This window comes from Acipenser ruthenus, chromosome 3 (genome assembly GCF_902713425.1).
Source record: "Acipenser ruthenus chromosome 3, fAciRut3.2 maternal haplotype, whole genome shotgun sequence".
Classification (NCBI taxonomy): domain Eukaryota; kingdom Metazoa; phylum Chordata; class Actinopteri; order Acipenseriformes; family Acipenseridae; genus Acipenser; species Acipenser ruthenus.
The window spans coordinates 29,457,598-29,476,518 of record NC_081191.1 but is presented as its reverse complement, the minus strand read 5'-3'; the positions used below and the strand labels follow the sequence as shown (position 1 = coordinate 29,476,518).

General features: G+C 37.1%; 1 long non-coding RNA gene across 3 annotated transcripts in view; it reads left to right on the top strand.

Annotated features, from left to right (window-relative positions):
• LOC117435626 (uncharacterized) overlaps positions 1 to 16,472 on the top strand; it is a 247,838-nt gene extending 231,366 nt beyond the window's left edge. The window contains exons 6-7 of one of the 3 annotated variants that reach the window (XR_009315320.1): positions 30 to 7,263; positions 7,855 to 8,336. This is a non-coding gene — a long non-coding RNA (uncharacterized LOC117435626). Of the gene's footprint in view, positions 1 to 29; positions 7,264 to 7,854; positions 8,337 to 16,350 lie in introns of those variants that run through there. The other 2 variants (XR_009315328.1, XR_009315323.1) reach the window with 2 other exon arrangements.
• The last annotated feature ends 2,449 nt before the right edge of the window (positions 16,473 to 18,921 follow it).

Here is an 18,921-nt window from a genome sequence, read left to right as displayed (position 1 = left end):
TGTTTATTTATTTTCTTCCTTTCTCCCAGGGCCTGCCAATGAAAATGAGCTCATCGCCAAATCTGGGTGCACTACATCTTATGACCTGTCATAAATGTTAAAAATATTACGTTGTCCCTGTCAAATAAATAAATAAGTGTTGATAATTTGCAGTGACAACAGTATTTTGCTGGTTACTAATTAGTGGTGTAATGATACACTCATGTCACAATACGCTACATATTGTGTCATGTAGGTTGCGATATGATAAGTATCACAATACATCTGATGGTCCTGATGCGCTACTTTTAAGATGCACAATATTTTGTTACAAGACAAAAAATAAATGAGTGAGGGAGAGTATGTATTTATACCAACTATTAAAAACACGTAGTCTTCATTCAAGAACCACTTGGTGAACTGTAATGAGCAATGTTGTGCTTTTGGTCTTGTATCATGCTACAAATGATACATACATCTATGATACAATATGCAATAACTTGTAAAGAAAGTATCATGATTCATCGACACACAGTGAATTGTGTACACCCCTAATGCCAATACTTAATCAATACCTGACATATGGCAACAAAATTAATTTTATAAAGATGCCACCAATGAGCTTTATTAGTATACAACTACCATGCTTAGTAAAACATCAAATAATAAAATAAAAAAATGCAGAAAACAAAGGTCTGCTGTTCTGTGTTCTCAATTTCTGCCATGTTGCCTTTTAATCTCTCTTAATGTCTTTATTTTGCATTTTGGAATAAGTAGTTAGTTAAAATTCAAAAGGAAACAATGATATACAAATGTGCTGAAAACTGAAAATAAGTGGTTTAGGTGAATTATGTAAATGATGGCAGATAACAGGCAACAAGCAGAAAGTGTTACTAAAAGAAACAATATAAAATTGTAACACAAATCAATCAGACAGAGGTCTACTGTTGCTTCACAAGGCAATTTCAGGAGGGAGCTTCATTTTCTTCCTGTATATTGCTTTAGAATCCAGATTTAAAGGCATATAGAATATTCATTGACACAAGACACAAAATGCACACCACCAACCTGAAAGCAAATCTCAGATGTTCACACAGTTTGGGGAAAAATGTGGTTTCACTAAAGGAAAGATTCCTTGGAAACTTTTTAGAAGTTGGCTGCAAATCTAAGAGCAGCTAAAGATGGTATTTTAGCAGGTTTATTTATAACCCTGAACTTTTTAAGGGATTCTATAAATGCAGCTGTGCTGAAGTCATTGGTTAGCCTTATTGTTTTTATTGTATGTGACCCATACTCTCAGACTGCAGCTATTTACAGCAACTAAACCCAGGGCGTGCTAAATGTAAAAACAAAGGGCCCCTTTTCCCTTGTGTAGGTCAGCAAAAAGTCATTAACTGTGACATAACAAACAAGTACAAACAATCCTGTCTGCTCCAAATGAAAACAAAAAATGCTGGTGTTCAGACTACAGTGCACTGTATTATTTGTAAGTGGGATTTATGCTGGCGGGTGGGTATGAACTAAGAGGAAAAAAATCAATGGGATCTGGCAGGTAGTCAATCTCTGATTGAATGTGGATCTTACTCTGCTTAAGAGACAGATATTCCTGACACATTCAATCTCTAGTAAAAGTGGTGTTGCTCGCAACTGAAGCCCAATTTAAATTAGATGAAGTCAAGGTAAATTGCCTGACTTACCACTAAATAACCTTCAGTCCATCCATCGTCAGGGTGGAGAGTGGAAATGACTGATGGATAAATGGGTCAGGTTTTGGCATGAGTGTTTTCTTTTTATAGATAGTGGATTCCCAGGCCTTAATGGAGGTGGAGGTAAAAAAAAAAAGTATTCACCCCAGGATGACATAATTAGGGCTTCTGGTTTTAACCGATAAAACCCCCAATACACACCGGAAAGAAACTGGAAATGGTTACCCTATTCACATTGACTTCACCCCTTTCTCATTTAAAAAAAAAAAAAAAACTACTACAAAAAAACTAAAACAAACTAACCTTCCCAGTGCAGTTGGGCAATGTCCCCCTTCATGACTTGTATCTATCACTGATTCGTTCTGACTACTGTGTGGCAGAACATTCCTACATTTCTATTGGATACTCCGCTAGTGAGATTTAAAACAAGATTACAATTAGAAGGCTTCCTCGTGGCATTTAAAACTATGTTACAGTTGGATAGGGAGAATTTAAAACATAATTGCAAATTGTGACGAAATGTAAAAAAATGGCTAGTCACACAAAAACACCCCTGTGATTTAGGATTTCATTGTGGAAGTCAGCAAAGGAAAGAAGGTACAGCTTAAGTACTGTCGAGTTACTATACATATTGTGACAGAAAAAAACAGCCAAGCATTTTAGAAAGTAACTGAAAACAATAATTACATACAGTATATCAAAAGCCCCCCCCCCCCAAAAAAACCCAAAAAAAAACACTAGTGAAATCACCAGGGAGATGTGGAATAAGAGAGCAGCGAATGAGAGTAGCTGTATGATTTGTCAATTAGACTCCCTTTCTTCTGGATCAATAATAAGTGATTGACCAATTTCCTTGATAAAGTCATGATGACTATAGCATCTTGCTGGTCAATCCCAATGAAATGTAGTTAACAGATTTTCTGTTTTTTGTGTGTACTGTATGTATGGCTGTACAGGAGATCGAATCCAGTATAGAAATGGCTGCTATTTTGTCTTTGGATGCTATTTCCCACTGAGGTAACAATTAAAGGGTGACTTATGCAATTAAGTAGAGTCAGATTGATGTTACAATCATACATGATGTAAGTAATGGGGAATTTAAGCAAATTTAAGCTTTTTGTTTGTATTTTCCTCTGTTTTCCTGTCAACCCAATCAAGCTGGGATCTTGTCAGTTCAAAACCAGGGGTCCAATCATTCTTCATGGACTTGAAAAGAATAAATTGTATTGATTTTGAAATGTGTTATAGACAGGATGACAGCGTGGACCAGTCATTTCACCTTTGGGACTTTAACTAAAAAACTGAAATTCAATTTAAAATACAGTAAAAACGTAATTGTGTGAACTTGACAAACATCTCTGTTATCCTGCCATGATGTGTGCAATACCGTTCTGCACTGTTATAGAGAAAATGTGCAAACCATCTCTCTTTTGCTGGTAGGCTTAAGTACAGTACAGTACATGCATTTTTGGGGATTATATTATTTCTTATTGAGGCTTATTAACATGGAACTGTTGTATTATAAAAACAATTTTCCAGTTATTTCATTATCCAAACAAATAGGTATATAAACGCTGCCTGGTCCTAATTAGTGTGGATAGAGGTTTCTCAGTATTACCTATAATAGGCATCTGACAACAGGGTCAGTAGGATACAGAGCTAAAGGAACAGTCATTGTTCTCCCCATACAAGAAAGCAAGTGCACTGTTTACATCTTGAATCGTGTATCTTTTGGGTTCAATTCCAGGTTGAATTCCTGTTTATCGTTTTCCTGTATTATCATTTTCCTTGGAGTTTCAAACAGGTGCTTCTGGTACACAGATACAGACACATTCTTGCATAAATGTGACTTAATGCCATTAAAACAGTTGTTATAATGCCCTAATATTATATTTATTACCAGAATGGCTAGATTAAAAAAAAAAAAAAAAAAATACATTCTGTGTCACTATTGTGTGGTGTTTTAGGGGTTGCAGCTTGTGCCTCAACTTCTGAGGATGACCTCCTCATTTTTAAGGAAAGGGAAACACATAACAGTATACACAAACACATGCTGGTTGTAATGCAAGTATGAGGGCCTGTATACCACAATTACTTTAACTTCTGAAAAAGAAAAAAAAACAACTAAATATTATCCTAAAAAGGTGAGAATAAAGTACTTATTTTGTGTGAAACCTAAAGGATTTAGCTTTTTTTTTTATTTCTGTGTACTGTAAATCTCCCCGTGTACAGCAACTGAACAGATCCCACTCCTTTAAACTGTTTGCTTATACTGTACAAAGCTGTACTGATTTGTATGATAATGAATTGTTTAAGCCCCTTCACTGTAAACAGTCAAGTGATTGTTATGAATCTAATTGCTGTAAACAAGTGCTTGGGGTTTGTATAGTGTTAGACAGTGGAGGAGAAGAAGAAGGCTGACCGAAATCAGAATCAAAATATATATTTATTTTGTCTAATGATATGACACAGACAAAGTGAGGTACAGCAAGTGAGATACAGCAGGTTGGTGTACTGAGACGTAAACAAACACACCCTCCCTCAAGCACATACATAACCACATGCTTATATACTGTACACCACCAGAATCTCATGTTTCAGATCTGTTGACTGTGTGTGTATGTGTGGGAGATGTTGTTAAGAATCTGCTAGAGCAGGCCTTTTTCTGCAGGATGTGCACTCTGCATGTTTTCCAGGGGGCACATAGATACACACACTCACGCACTTAATGTTTTAAACTAGCACAAATGTCTAACTGATTAGAGTGGTTTACCTGTGCCTGTTGAAAAACGCTGGAAGCCCCAACCAGTTGTATTGTATCCTGCAGTTACGGCTCAAGACTAGAGTCATCTTCTCAGTGGTGGAAAAATCTAGGGGATGTGTTTTGTTTTGTTTTTTTCGTTCTGAAAAAAACATGGTCTTCAGGCAAGGTGCTAAAACAAAGAACCACTCCAATCCAGCTGTGATTGTTGGGAAGTTAAATGTTGTAAGGCTGTGCTGTCCTTCAGGCCAGCAGTAATTGCACAGACTAGTGCAGGCTCCAGGCTTACATGACTGCTATTTCTTCGTTACTGCTTTGTTTTGTTATTTTTATGTGTTCCTATAGTCACCTGTTTTTGTTCAGTATTAAGAGACTAGCATTAAGGATACTATATATTGTCTTCATTTTACATACTTTTATTTCATACCTGTTTAATATCATATGTGTGTTCTGTAAGATTATCTGTTGTTGTTTCTGCTTTGATCATTACTTGCCATGCTTACTAACTATACCAGCAAAAAGATTCTCTGCAAAGAATAGGCTGACTGTGGGGAAGCATTTTGGCTTTGGTTAAAAAGCTGTCTCCATTTGGGTTTCCCTGTATGTTTTGCTGATGGTTTCTGTTTTCTTGCCCTGTACTGTATTAGACATCTCTGGGTATCGATGTATTCTGCTGCTGCTGAGTGTATTTTATTATCATGCATGTGTGTGTGTGTATATGTGAAGTTGCACCTTTAGTTTTATATTTCCTTATGAAGCCTTTTTTTATTCTGTGTTGGGTTTTGATTGCCCCTGCGCCTGGCAAATGTTCTTATGTTTTGGATCTTTGTACTGATTCCTTCTGTTGGCATGCTTATTCATATTTTTTCATTGACTGTTTTCTTTTTTTTAAAGAGAATGCCAGTTGTGTACAAATAGGTGAACTTCATCTATAGTGGCAACACAAAAATATACATTTTTGATATCATATTCTAAATTTTGCCCCCCTCTCTCAAAAGACAGCCTTCTATATTAAGTGTTTCTCTTTCCTTGCCCATTGCTAATATTACACAAAACTTGCCTTATATATAACTAGGACTTCTGATTTTCGTTTTTAACCGATAAAACCAGATAAAACACCCCCAATACAAAAAAAATGAAATCGGTGGATAGCCAATAAACACCGGAAAACACCAGAAAAACTGGAAATGGTTAATCAATTCATGTTGACTTTACCCTATTCCCATTTAAAAATAAAACCTACTACAAAAATAATAATAAATACATTTCCCAGTGCTGCTGGGCAATGTCCCGCCTTCCTGACTTGCATCTATCAATGATTCGTTCTCAATACTTTAAACCTGCCCCAACTATGACATCACATTCCTACATTTCTACTGGAGACTCCGCTTGCGAGATTTAAAATTAGATTATATTTATCTTGTATTTATCTTGCTCTTAATTGTATTATTACTTGTACTGTGATTCTTGAAATGTATTTGTTTACGACTGTAAGTCGCCCTGGATAAGGGCGTCTGCTAAGAAATAAATAATAATAATAATAATAATAACAGATTACAATCAGGATGGAGGCTTGTTAGCGGGATTTAAAGCTGTATTACAGTTAAGGTACAGAGGATTTTAAACAGAATTCTGGCAAAATGTACAAAAATGCCTACACACAAAAACCCCAGAAGAATGTTCCTGTGACCATAGGGATTTCATTGTGGAAGACAGCAATGGAAAGAAGGTACAACTTAAGTGTGCAAGTACTGTCGAGTTACTACTATACATATTTTGACAGAAAAAAAAAAACGCTCAAGCATTTTGGAAAGTACCCGAAAACACAAATTTCATACAGTGTATCAAAAACAAAAGCCCTGAAAAAAAAAAAAAAACTATTTACATAAAACTCAAAAATAGCTAAAAATAAGCACCGAAAAGTACAATTAATAAAACCCGAAAAACAGAAGCCCTATATATAACTAGACAGATTGTTCAATTCATACTAGTTTTAATTTTCACAATATGTCCTGAAACATCGACCTAGGTCTGCCATCTTAACTGAAAATATATACTTTAATTATAATACTTTATTAGTTTATCCAACCCCATGCAACACCCCTAGGGGTGCTGTCTTTTTAAGGTTTACAGTAATGTCATAACTTGTGGTGGCATTGTAGGGATAATTCTGGTCCAATATAAGTTGCAGTGATGCAGACTGTATTTTGTAGTGATTAGGGTGCTTAAAAACAGGGTAGAAAAACACATTTGATAAAGCCTGTTTGGGTATTAGTGACCTATATAGATAGCCCAAGGATGCCACCTACTCATATATTGTTGGATCTGGCAAAGTAACATTAGTACATTTTGTGCTACACAAGTCTGTCCTGGTTAGTGTCCTGGCCATTCCAAGGCAGACCACAAACCACTGGACTAATAGTGTTGGCATATGTTTCCTAAGGAAAGGCCCAAGTAGTACCCTTCTGAATGGATGTCAGGCTGTATTAATCCAGTAGGACAGTAGCGGGAAACCCCTGCTGTTTGGAGTTCTTGTCATAACCTTTAATTACATGTGACCTGTCAGCATTACAGATGGCTATGCAATAGAAATGGGGTTAACCCATCAACCATATCCTTTATCTCAGGAGGGGGTGGTAGGAGATTCATGCCATCCACAAAGAATACCAATGCGTAGTGAAGAATGGAAAGGATATGTGCATCAAGAGTGCTGTGTACACTAATCAGGTGCTAAAGTGATCCGTCAGCCAGCTTAATGAATGCATCATTGCACAGCCCATTTTTCTCTGTTACCTACAGTATGAAAGAACAATGGGAGTAAGTCATTAACTGTTCAGTTTTTAATTTTACTCATTATCTGGCAGTTTGTAAAGATGTTTGTACTTTTACAGTGGTATTACAAGACAGGGCTGCTAATGGCAGCCAGGACTGCAGAGTGTTAATTTATTCACACTTTGAATACCATCTGTTGTACAGAGAATAATATTTCAATCATCCACTGAGGGGCTGAATAACAATGTTGCTGCCTAATGGTTACTTTAATGTTAGAATTAAGGTTTGAGGTAAAATTGTGATTTAAAGAGCAGGGTTCTGAAAAATATAGCATTACACATCTCTGTTTAAACGTACCTGTAATGTTCTTTTCATTGCTAACATCCTGACAACTTTTTACACTTATAACTTTCAAGTCTGTTTCAAAGCTTTTTTCAAATTCTTCGCTCTAGTGTACTGATAGTTTAAGGATTGTTGCCCACATTGTCAAACAGGTAACAGATCTCAAACCCCAGTGCACTAGAGCAGATGTGATCACATCACCTCACTGTCTTGCCCAGCTGCACTGACTACCTGTAAAGTTCAGGATTACTTTCAAAACTCTCCTTCTCACCTACAATGCCCTTCATCACACAGGTCCTGAGTACCTTCTCAACCTGCTGACCCGCTATGTCCCTGCCCGTAAACTGAGGTCCTCCGACTCTGGCCTGCTTGTTATCCCCAAGCAAAAGTGCGCCACACTTGGAGAATGCTCGTTTAGCTTCATGGCTGTTGCTACTATTTCATGTATTATGCTACTATATCATGTATTATGCATTGTTTTTTTTTCCTGTATATCATGTATTGTACATTTCTCTGTATCTAAAGTATTATGGATTTTCTTGTTGTTACTGCATCTTGTCAAGCACTTTGTGATGGTGGTCCAGTATGAAAGGCACTATATGAAATAAAGATTGATAGAAAGATTTGTTCCACAATTTCTTACAGTAGCCATTCTGTCTAAGTATTGCAACAATGACTACAAACACTTTCCCCCCCTCTTATTAACAGCTAGATATAAGAAAAATAAATCTTTTATGGCTCCACAAAAAAGTGTCTCTAACTTTTAAAAACATATTTTAACATTGTATTTTGTGTATTCCAAATACATTCAGTCAAATTTTACCACACATTTTAAATTAGGAAATTGGCAATGTAGTTATATGAGACTAAGATTTTTTTTAATGTTTATTTTATTTATTTATTTTTTTAAGTTCAACATAACATAACATTCAAGTTATAGTCAAAACAGAACATAGACACAGCAGACTTTCAAAACACAAGTACAACTGTTATTACAGCAATATAAACATGGTATTAATGGATACGTTTAAGTGTCAGTGACTGATGTCTGCAAATAGGGAGTCAATTCGACAGTGAACTGTAAATGTCTGATCTCCCACTCAGTACCTCTATATGAGATTAGTGTTGCTGAATTTCTGTATGTGCTGTACAAAGCAGACCCCTGACTGGAAAATAATTGACTGCAGGCTAGGGAGTTTATGTGTAAACTGTCTTTCTACTAGGCAACCAGAGAAACTATTGTGGAACTGGAATATCTTGAAGTAGCAGTATTTTTGCATTGGTTGTAGGGGTGAAAAATACATGGATTAGAATCTTTGATGAAGCCTATTTATCCTGTCACAAAGTTTGAGGATAAACATTCTGTTTTCGGGTCAAATTATGTTTCTCTGCAGCAGGTATTAGGACACCCTTGCAGCCCCTGGTCACAGAGACTCCTATGTTAAAGTAGAGGTCTAATACTTAATACACAGACATGAACTTGGAGAGGAAATGGACTGTTTATTATCCTAAACTTGCTATATTTATGTCCATTCCTTGACAGGACAATCAAACTGTAAACAATAGCAAACAGCTATAGCACAATGATAGGTCCAAGGGCAGACCTTAGCTAACCTCTTAGAAAAAAAAATCAGCATACACTGACATGGGCCTAAAACAATTAGAATAAATCCCAAAGAACATCTTAATTGCAAACAGCTTGACTGGTAATACGGGTGCCAGTAATTTAAATAGGTTTATTTAGAGCAGAGTAGTGAATGCCAAGAGGTTGCAAAAAAAAAAACACATCCTACAGTTTTATTTAAACTGCCTTTAATGCTACCAGGCCAGTCCTATTAAAAGTGAATGATCTAATGCATTTTTTAAATTCTAATTTGCAAGGCAGTGTGGACTGGTAGTGTGATACGGATTGGTCATCTAAAAATGGAGTATTCCCAACTTGTTCCATTCACTAACAGTCCAGACTAGGGCAAGAACTTAACCCACTGCACCCTGTTGGGTAAAACGAATTGTATAACCAACCCGTTTTGTTATACTGTACAGTACAATGTCAACATGTCTTGGTTGATAATGATTCTGAAAGAAGACTTCTCACTGGTTACTTAAATAAAAAATGAATAATTAGATGTTTTTTGCCAGTCACTTTATTTGTATGAAATATTTAGCAGCACTTTATTATGTAAATGTTATACATTTGTTCAAAACTAATCTAGAGAATAATGGATGGTATTGAGTGTATTATAACTGTACTGTTACCTTTTAAACTTTAGATTTTGTGCTTTCCAAAAGACTCTTTCTTTTGCGCTAGATAAATTGGTTCAAAATATAAGAATGCTGTTTTTGGATAAGGATAATGCATATTATAGACGTGTTGTGTATTACCGTAATTCTCCTAGTATAACACACAACCTTTTATAACTATGTGGGTCATATAGAAGTTGTGTATACATGCCATGCACAGTACACTATGCGGGTGCACATTTTACAATTTAATTTGAGGAATGTATATAGAATTTTGGTCATTAATTCATCTTTATCCAAAAAAGTTAAAAACCTCAAACATCATCTGTTGGCATATTTTGCATCTTGTCTCCTTTATGTAATACAGCAGAAATGAATCATAGAAATGAATAATTATTTGTGTAGAAAAAATACTGCATGGATTGTAATAACACTGTACCTTACAAGCTCAATAACCCACATATACCGTGTATATTGTAGGCTGTTAATTAAATTCTGTTTGAGCAGAACGTTTTCAGAGTGGGTGGTTCAGTTGCAAACAGATTAAAACTACTACTTTTGGATTGAACTGGGCTGAAGGCTTGACTTCTGCCACCTATGACCTAAAAATCACTGTGCTGATTACTTAGATATGTCCTGTAGTTCAGCTCTGATAAGCTCAGTAAGTCTGTTACTCTTGAAGGACACGTGACCGTTCTTCAATTATTACTACATGTATTTGCTTCAAGACTTTGGGGGCAAAAATCCACAGCAAAGTACAGTATGTTCTCCATAGTCAGCCAAAGAGAGTTCAGCTTTGCCATTGGTCCTTTTGACACATGTGACATTTTTAAGTCTTGTATGGAAGCACATGCCAATTGTGTGCTTACCATTATTACCATTACCAATTCCACTAAATGCTTGTATTTAACATGTTTTCTTGAATGACCTTATGTTAAGTGTAGGGTGCCAATACTTTTGTCCAAAAGTTTATTCTGTAATGTGTTCATCCCATTTGTCTAGTGACTTCAGAATAACCCCTATTCAGTGTATATAGTGAACAATATAGCTATATATAGAGAGAGATACATCTGTAGACGTAAAGTGTGTCTTATGTTGCCAGTGCAGCAGGTTGTCAAGGTTCAATGCTAAGCATGAGAAATGTCACTCATCTGGTCTGAATCAGTTACATTTCCTTGCAATGAGCAGACAGGAAGTGTTACAAAGAGAAGAGCAGCCGCCAGATCTAAATGTAGAATGCACTTCAGTGCGCCTGTTTCAGAAAGAAACGGAAACCATATGGAGCTCTGTGTTGTCCAGATACATTGGGCCTACAGGTGGCTGGGTATAATGGGCTGCTGGATAAATGAGGGGGCAAGCAGGGGGAATAATGTGGTTCTGATAAGGACAGTAACAGTTGTGTTTTCCTGGCTTGGCCTCTCTATCATGTGGCCTGGCTTGAGGATACAGTCGCCAGGAGACTCTGCTTTTTTGTTTGCTCCATTTTAAAGGTTTTTTCTTTTTTTCATGTTCCCTCAAGGGTGCCAGTTTCCTTTAAACATCAGTCTTTCTTTTTGAAGAACTGTATAACATAAGAACATCCTCACAAGTCCATTATTGTTTTGATGTTCATTTGTTGGTTTTCTAGACTTTAATTAACTTTTTAAAATCAATTTTGATCAGTGTGAATGTTGCCTTATTTCTGCAACCCACTACTGATCAAGACTGAAGATCAACGGGCAATGTCCATTCTTGTTGTCACAGCAACTGATGTTTTCAAGCTGTGGAACCCAGGCTTGGGAAGACTTCGCCTAGACTTGTTGGGCACCTGACCAGTAGGGGTCACTGAAATTTGGTGAAGTGAACTGTACCAGTAGGTTTTCATCAAAGGTCAATAGACTGCTCCCTGTGGCCTCCCAAGATTGACAACTAAGCAATGTTTTTTATTACTAGGTGAACCACTGGGGACCCCATTAATTTTTTTACCTTGACTTAGATGAAGGACATTTAGTCTGCCAAAACACTTTAGGCTCAGTTTATTGTACTTTTACTCTAGTTCAAACTTTGCCCTACTTTTGGGGGGAAAAAAGCTGTAATGCAATTGTAAGGCCTAGGATGATTAAGCATGATTCCTGCCTGTCTAGAAAATGTTATGTTATTTTCAGTTGTTCTTGGGTTTATTTTGTACCTTTTCTGTTTATAAATCCAGTAAACATAATTGGGTAAAACAAAGTTTTTGTGCATGTCAGAAAGATGGATTGCAAAATGTTTAGGGTGAAGAAATAAAAATAAAAAACCATGGGGGGGATACAATGAATCAGTATGTAGTGAGTCACAGATTTGACTAGACATTGAGAATAGCCTAGTAAAGTTGTGGCTGGAGTTGCAGAGCACATTTTTTCCTGAATTCAAATCGACCCTAACAATCAGTAGAAACTGCAGCAGTCATAAAAACATAATTTCCCACTTAATACTTAAAGACTAGAGCATGACCATGAGATTTCAAATGTAAGAGCTATTTCTGGTAAATGGGAATTGTGGACAGTCTCAAAAGTAATTAAATGCAATGGGGTTTGTTTACAAATGATATGATGTTCTTTTCAGTAAAGGGCAAATGACAATCACAGTTTACCTCAGGTCCTAGCAACAGATACAAGGGCCTGCAAGGCCTCCGGAAGATTCCTGACGTAGACAAGGCTTGTATTTCTACACAGTGCTTAAAAGGTTGCTGCTAAGGTCAGCAAAACATAGTGTGTTTACTGAGTTCTAATACTTACAATGTGTCAGTGCTTCTTACATTGGGATTCACCAGTGTCCTCGCCAATTAAAACTTGCAAAATATTTATTCAATAAATCTTGTGTGTTCATTTTTAAAGGTGTTTCAAAATATGCAATAGGTTAATTACATGAGTCAATGCATTACACTAGTGGCTAACATTTTCTCAGTGATTTATGCAGATTACAAAAAGAAAAGTTTCTGTGCATATTTTAGAGCAAATATGTATTTTTGTGTGCTTCATACACTAAATCCTTCAATCGGTTTCAGTTTTAAATAAATAAATCTATAAGTAATGCTTTATAGTAGCTCCAGAAATAGTGTAAAGCCCGGAACAGACAGGCGCAGCGCGGCACGCAAGGCATTTTGTCGCCTGTATTGCTGCCATTGCTTTAATATAGTGTTGGACAGATCAGCGCGGGACGATACCGCTAGTCCCACGGTGACGATGAGCGGTGCTGCTGAAATCGAATCCAGAGCATTTTTTTCTGGCTGCCACGCGGTACCTTCGGTGGATTAACCAATCACAGCCAAGTGGTGACAGCACGTGCTTGCCAGGAAAAATCATGAATGAAACTGTTGTCTACAGAGGTGTCCAAGCACCCTAAAGTGTTTGATCCCTCCCATATTTTATACATTGCTCCTGATCCTTCCTGTAGCCAATTTGATACCATTATCACTTTTTGCCTTTTTTATTATTTCTGTAGTTCACTCCTATTTTTACTAAATTACTGGCTGTAAAATTATATATGTTCTAACACTTTAGTAGTAGGCTACTTGCTGTCAGCAATGTATTGTATGTTTCTTTGCTAAGCTCAGATCGCTCATTTCATATAGCTGCATATAGGTGACAGAAAAACAACTTTGATAAACAAACCAGTGTTTTTATTTCGTAGATTATATGGGGGTGTGACAGAGTGCGAATGAATCTTAATCAACAATCTCCCTCCCGACCTGTGAAGGCATTGTATAACTGGAGCAGAGTCACCCGTAATGGATGGTTCAGCAGTTCATTCCAGGGTCAGTCGGAAGCTGGCCATCCAGGAAGAGGGCAGGGCCACGATGCCAGAAGTCAGTGCATTAATGCGGTAGGCGATGTGTCAGTCATGGATTGGAGGAGATTGGCCGTGCCAATGAAAGAGGGCGTGACGGAGGGTATTTAGGGGAAGTGATCTGTTCCTCCATTATGGTTATGGACTGACCGTGAGGAATAAAGAGAAACCATGAGTGTTTAGTGTTGTACTGTCCGTCTATTAAACTGTGTCTTGTTTGTCATTGTAGAAGGCTAAATATCTGGGAGCTGTCGCTGTCAAGCCAGCATTAAACCCGGACTGCACTGTACCACTGTAAAGCACCTGTTTCACATTCACAACACCACTTACACCCGGAGCACTCACTGTTGGACTGGCGAACGTATAGGTGTCTTAAAGTGTGTGAACCCCGTGGTTTTTCTGACTATACACATCGTTGTGTATAGTCAGTGTTATTATTTAAAAGCCTTAATAAAGCTTCGTTTTCACCATTGAACTGTTGTTGGCCTGTTGTTATTAAGCTCTGCATCACCTCTACACCTGTGCACTACTAACCACTTTGCCACAGGGGGCATTACAGATATGGCCAAAAGTATATTGAATTAAGAATATTACGTTAACATATTGAATTACATATCACTTTGTAGTTTTCCAAAAATTGAAAAATGTGACCTTTCAAAATCTAACATGAAATACTGTACTACTATTGTAGTTTTCAGTAGACTTTTGCAATATCATTTGGTAGTTTATTTGATTGCATGATGTTAAATAAAATATCAAAATTATGTTCATATAGTTTGCGAGTACATAGCTGACGGTGTGGAACTGACAATTACTGTATTGTACCATTCCATTTTTCTACAATATTGTAAGAAAAGTCAGTCACGTAGTGCATACAGCTCATGTGTGCCCGTATGTGTAGCATTGATTGGGTTAGAGGTAATAACATATGTAAGATATGGGTATAGTTTAATACTGTCCTCACAACCCCCAATTTCACTGTGAATAAATTAATCACTTCACTTCCACTATGAAAGAGGGTTAATAAGCAATGGTGCTTGTTTTTTTTTAAAAAAGGCCCTCGTAATCAGATCAACCCTTTCAGACCCGTATTTATGAGCTGTCTATTTTAAAGAGCACCCACTTTTGAAATCCTTATGTATATGTATGGCTCTTACTGATTGTCTAGTGCAGGGGTCGGCAACCTTTTTATGGAAGAGAGCTAAACTGATGGAAATTTAGAGCAAGTGGTCTGCAAAGAGCCATTCATAAACACACAATTGATATATTTTAAAGTGAAAAAAAAAAAATTAAATTCATTATTGTACTTACAGTGCGCTTCTTTAATATGACTTCTGCTGCATCGTTTTGCTCATTTCTTTGAAGTCCGGTTCATAGCTGGTCAAGTTTAGCTTCATGCAAGCATTCAAGCTTTCTTCTGTTAATCAGCGCACAATTGTTTTTGATGTGATTCACACATATAGGTGGAACCAAACATCGTTAAGAGAGCAAAACTGACATTCTGCATTGTACCGTGTGTAAGTGGAACTTCATTCCAGGTTTGCAGAATGAGGTTGTCTATTCACGCTTCCAATATCTTCAAATCAGTCCATTTGTGCAGTTTTGCTTGCTCTGTGCGTTGCCGAGCAAGGCTTTCCAGAGGAGATGTAAAGGCCACAAGCTGTTGCAGAGCTAGATTGTTGCTAGGGTCCTCTACCATGCATGAATCTCAAAACATCTCAAAGTGAGTCAGTCTGGCAGCCTTGATATCTCTGATGAACAGATTCAATTTGGATTCAAATGCACAAGCAGCCTGCTGTCGAGACATGATGGTGTTTCCTCTCTCTTTAAGTTTAACATTAAGTTGATTCAAATGACCTGTAATATCCACAAGATAATACAACTTGAGAAGCCAGCCACAGTGAAAGTTCAGGATGTGTAACACCTTTCATTTCTAGGAATGTCTTTACATTCAGCAAAGTGAGCTAAAACAACCTTCCCTAACTATAGTGCTCCCTCGCTACAAGGCTCTCGGTTATAACGAACCTCAGATATATCGCTCCTACAGCACGTCCCCCAATTCCCTATACTAGTGATTCATGCAATATTTCTACAGTAAATACAGTACTGGTGTTGTTCAAACTACAAGAAACTTCTCAGTCTAACTTCCGTTTCTGTCTCTCCCTTTTGATACAGTATCTGAACTGAAGAAAAGCTGCGCTGGCACTTTATAACACAGACATCTTATTCAGCATTCGTTTTATAACTAAATAAATATTAGGCCTATTATGTGGTTATCTTTCCTAATGTATTTACTTTTTTGCTGCAAGAGGAGCTGCCATCAGTGAAATGCTTACCTTTGCAAACAATCTCTAAAGATCCTACGAAACTTGCTGAATTTAAACTTCCACCTTTATTTGACCATGCCAGTAGTTTACTTTGTACCTCTTTAATTTTTCTTTGCAGCTCCTCGCAGGCCTTTTTCCGCACCTCACCTGGGTATTTCGCTGCAAATGCAGCATGTTTTGTTGAGATGTCGTTGTAAATTCGATTTTTTGTTTGAAGCCAGTTGTTCACTGCATATGAGACAAAGTGGAAATCCTGACTTCTCCACAAAGGTGTACATATCAGTCCATTCCAGCAGAAAAGAACACTATTCTCATCATTCTTTTTGCCATTTTTTAAATAAAACTAAAGAGCTCTACACTACACTTTGAAACGAGGTTACAGATTGTGACTCGTGTGCATATTGCTTGTTGACAGATCTCTCGACCAATCAAAACACGAAGAAACAGACTCCAAAAACACAAGCATCAATAAGAGCAGCAGGTAGGTGGATGTAAAATTAAATAAATAAATAAAGCGAGATATCACATCCTGAGTCAGTCATTTGTAGATGTGCAATAACGCTAATAGTACGTTTAATTAATTGTTTTTGTGTGTGTGTATTTGTGAATGACTTGACTCAAGCGTCATATTTGGTTATTTGAAGAGCCAGGCATGCGTGTAATAGGAAAAGCACTCCAAAGGTTTAGGTGGTGCTTTCTATTGAACGACCTGCAAGCCGACAGTGCTTCCTAACAGTAGTGAGTCAAGCTGCTCGCTGCCTCGCTGGAGGTCCAAAATGGCTGACCTGCATTATCAGTGCGATGGTTGCAAATAGAGACTATGGGGTCTATTTTAAATATCTTAAAAGGAGGGGGAATGAAACCTGCATAAATGTCCTTTGTTTATAAACTATAATAATAAAAGTAACAGACAAACTAATGTTAATAAACTAACTGTCAAACTAAATTAACACAGCACCCCTACACACGTTAAAAAATGCATCAGCAGCTCTAGATTAATTACGCATACCTGTACAGGAGCAATATTCAAGACATGCACACAATTATTTAACAGAATGGTGAAGCAACTCACCAGAATGGGAAACATCACATTTCTCAGTTACTTGTGTCTGATTCAGGTTTTTTCATGAGCTTGAACAATTTCCAACTTTTTGTAGCAAGAGAAACAACGGCAGGTTTTGCCAATGATATGACGGCGGTTCTGGAAAGATTGAATAAACCAATCGGTGTGCCTCAAGACACTCTCGCGATGACAAGTCACATTTGAAAAGACTGAATAAACCATTTGAATTTAAGTTTGATGATGATGAGTTATCAGGTTACAGGTTAATAGTACTGTATCAGGTGTTCTTTTAAGCGAAGTTTCTGTTCCTTCAGGCAGAGCATTTACAATGGGAAGAATCCATTTCACCACAAGGGTGTTTTCTTAGGCAGTGTTTTAAAACTATGCTTATATTATTCAAGTCCCTACTGCCACTAGCCAGCCCACCACATACACATGCATATCTAACCCACAAACACCCCCCTCGTCTTGCAGTCTGTCTGCCACATTTTGCCCTTGTAAAGGTGGTTTGTATAAGATTTCAGTTGAAATCAGGTCAGACATGGCATGTTAAGATACTGGACGATGCAAATGATGTGTAATACCATCTGAGCAAGATTCATAAAGATGCATAAAGGACCATCTGAATTTTATTTGATCAAAAAGCCAAAGCCCTGGTCTTGCTTGCACTAATCCCCTTTATCAAGTGCTTTTAACACTGAATACAAGAAACACCTAACAGGCCTGCGCAACTATTCCACTGACCTGCAATTTGTTATTCAACTATTATATGCAGCTCTGATTTCATCACTTATTTATTTTTCTTGAAAGTGGGTCATGTTATACAATTATCAGGTCACTATGTGCACCACCTGCATAAATGGTTTGAAACATATTTGACTAGTTTTTCAAAATTAAATTAAGATTATGCAACAAAATATTTTTTTTCACATTTGTTAGAAGCTGGATTAGTTTGTTTCCTCAATAAAGTACTTTAGCAATCTTGAAAAATAAATCACCTACTGGGTCAATAAATTAACCAAGGCACACAGCTCAAGAAAATGAGCACTTTAACAACAATTCCCAGTGCAATGTTGCTAACTAGAGATAGCAACGCAAAGTAAATAGAAGGCTACTGAGAACAACGGTCTGAAGGAGTTTATCTTACTACATAGACTTGAGTCACAGTGACTCACACACACACACACACAAACAGCAACCAAACTCTCACACAGCCCACAGACAAAACTGGTAAACACATACAGAACGAGGGAAACAAATGCATTCAAACTATTTACAAGAAAAAGCACAAGGCGGTCTTCGGGCTGCCATGCTGTGCCGTCATCCGGTAAGTCCGACAGACAGAGCTGCAGTGAGCACACTGTCCGACTCGCTACAGTGCTACTAATAGATTGCCAATAGTTTTAAAGTATTGAAGGTAATTAAGAAATGAATACCTAGAAATCGATTCTCCCTGCAAAATGTTAAATATATTAATTGGTTGATTTCTTTGTATATATCAAAGTGTGTTAGCAGCGGTGATGCAGCAGTCAAAAAAACAGTGCACACCACACATACAGAGGGTCCTCATAATCACCTAAAAATTGACCAGTAACTGAAAGGTTTGTATATTTGTGGGCTCAAATTCAAAATGTCTGTAAGAGGCTAGGAGTACATGATACAAGATTGGTGCAAAATAAATGCAATCAAGGTTATCATGTGACAGACGCAATCAGAGTCAAAATTTGTTAAAAACACATTGAAGTTTAAAAATAATTTTGCATGAAACAAACATTAATATATTGGGTTTTATGTCTGGCAAAATCAATTTCAGATCATTACCTTTACAAGAAATACATCCTTTAAACACCAAAATATACAGTTACTGACTATTGCTTGATACCAGATTCCAAAATTATTTGGTGTGTGCTATCTAACCCATAC